At 40.7% G+C, this 2302-nt stretch overlaps 1 long non-coding RNA gene across 1 annotated transcript; it reads left to right on the top strand.

Moving 5' to 3' along the window:
- The first annotated feature begins 243 nt into the window (after positions 1-243).
- Positions 244-844, top strand: LOC114466855 (uncharacterized). The gene is made up of 2 exons (XR_003674476.1): positions 244-496; positions 751-844. It is a non-coding gene; the product is annotated as an uncharacterized LOC114466855 (long non-coding RNA).
- The last annotated feature ends 1458 nt before the right edge of the window (positions 845-2302 follow it).

Here is a 2302-nt window from a genome sequence, read left to right as displayed (position 1 = left end):
GGATGCCACTAAAATCATATCTGATTAGCATTGGTGAGGAATGTCCAAAGCGTCTTCAAACATTGCTGAGGTTGAGAAAAGACGCTCCTGGACCAGAGGAGGAGGCAGACATTGTAGAAGTGTACCTTCTCTTTTGCAGTAATATCATGTCCTTGTTTGAGGAGGTGGTGAAGAAGCTGGAGACAAACGTAACTTCGTCTGTTGACCTTTATTGCATCATGGAATCCTTTCTGAGGAGACTAATTCAGAGAAGAGATGATGGTTTCTACGGTTATCTCACACGACAGAGGCTCCAGCATCTCTCACCATCTGAAGCTGATGTTGCCAAGCAGGAGTTTACTGCCTTCTTAAACACTGCCATTAGTTACATCCAGAAGTGGTTTGACTTTTCAGAGGAAAACTGGCTTTTTCACCTGCAGCCCCTCTCTTTAGAGTCTGGGAAGATATCTTTTGATGAGATGGAGAAGATCACTGAGCGGCTTCACATGGTTAATAGGTAAGTTAGATACAAAATGCAAATGTAAACCATGTTTTACTATTGTTGATGATTATGAAAGTCCATACAACTCATAGAAATATTCAAATAAATACATGTATATACACACACAACTTTCTACACATATAATTAATTTAGTTAAATAAACTGCAAAATACTGTATAAAGTTCTGAAATGTGTTTTATTTCTGTATTGACCACCTTATGGCCTGTGTACCATTTATGACTAACACAACCTTTCTTCTCCTCTGAAAGACTTAACATCTCCATGGACAGCCTCTATGAAGAATGCATGACCACAAATAACCTTCTTGCACACCTCACCACAGTGGCCCAAGAAAAGGAACAGTGGCAACGCAAGGGAACAGCAGAGAGGTGGATGCAAGTTCTTCAGGCAACTGATCTCCCCAACATTCAGGCTGTTGTATCCTTTGTCCTCAGCATCCAATCTTCCACTGGGTTTGTAGAAAGGATTTTCTCCTTCATGAAAAGCAAATGGACAGATGTGCGGAACAAATGTTCCATTGAACTTATTAGGAGTGAGCTTATTGTCAGCCTCAATTATGACATGTCTTGCTCAGAGTTTTACTCTGCAGCACTGAAAGACAAACAGCTCCTTGCTGCAGCAAGAAGTCAAAAGAAATACCAGTGGAAAAAGTAGGTTATGTACCACTGAGCTCTTAGGATCCCAAGGTCATTCACATTTCTGTTTCAATACAAATGAACATTCCAGGCATTTCAGGTAAAAAGGTTTTTTTTGGCACAGTGCAATGGTTCTTTGAAATTGTCTTTACCATTTTGTACATTAACAGTCCTGTATTGCACACTGTTTTAAGTTAAAGAGGACTATTTTTTCTTAAGAGAAACCTTTTTTGCATTTTGCACATTCAGTCTTCATATCCCACTGTTTTTAGAACACGAGGACAATTCATTATTTAAAGGAAAAACTTTTTGTTTCTCTTTTTTTTGTTTTGTTGCTAGTTTGCACATTTTACAAGCTTTTAGAACTATTCAGAATAATTTCTGTTACAGAAATTATATTTTTTCCAGTGCAATAAATAGATAAATGGGGGGGGGGGGGGGGGGGGGGGTCCTTGCTGTTGGGCAGGGGTGTTCCTTATTTTTTTTGTAGGGAGTTGGCAACCCTAATTGTGATTAACTGGGTTTATATTATTTTAATATGCCATTATAATAAATAATTTAAAAACTTACCTTTAGCCTTTCTTCAGTTCATTCTGAAACTTGCTGTCAGTTTTAAATGCTACACAATTTGGCTGGAGCGGAGGCTCCAGAGCGTGCAGCCCTGTCACATGCAGACCCGATTGCACTGATCCAGGCAGGTGTAAATACGAAGGACTTAAAGTTGGCCCTCTGAGGTTGAGCTCATGCATCTCTGCCTGAGGATGATGGAGATGGACGCTCCTGTCTCACGCACACTGCCTGTGAGTAACACACTACCCTCCCCTGCTGATCAGCTTGACATGAGCACCTTGGTGCCACAGTTCAGAGAGAGTGAGGTTGACAGCTATTTTAAAGCATTTGAGTGCATAGCAGCCACTTTGAACTGGCCGAGAGATGTGTGGAGTTTACTCCAGTGCAAGTTAGTAGGGAAAGCACAGGAAGTGTGTTCGGCCCTATCAACAGAAGAGAGCTTATGTTATGATGTGGTTAAAGCCACGGTTTTACGCACTGATGAGTTAGTGCCAGCTTATAGGCAAAAGTTTCGTTCGTGTGAAAAATCAGCAAGCCAAACGTATGTAGTTTGTCAGGGACAAGTCTATTTTGTTTGATAAATGGTGCACAGCAA

This window comes from Gouania willdenowi, chromosome 7 (assembly GCF_900634775.1).
Source record: "Gouania willdenowi chromosome 7, fGouWil2.1, whole genome shotgun sequence".
Taxonomy (NCBI): Eukaryota; Metazoa; Chordata; class Actinopteri; order Blenniiformes; family Gobiesocidae; genus Gouania; species Gouania willdenowi.
The sequence above is the reverse complement of the archived record's forward strand: the minus strand, read 5'-3'. Positions and strand labels throughout refer to the sequence as shown.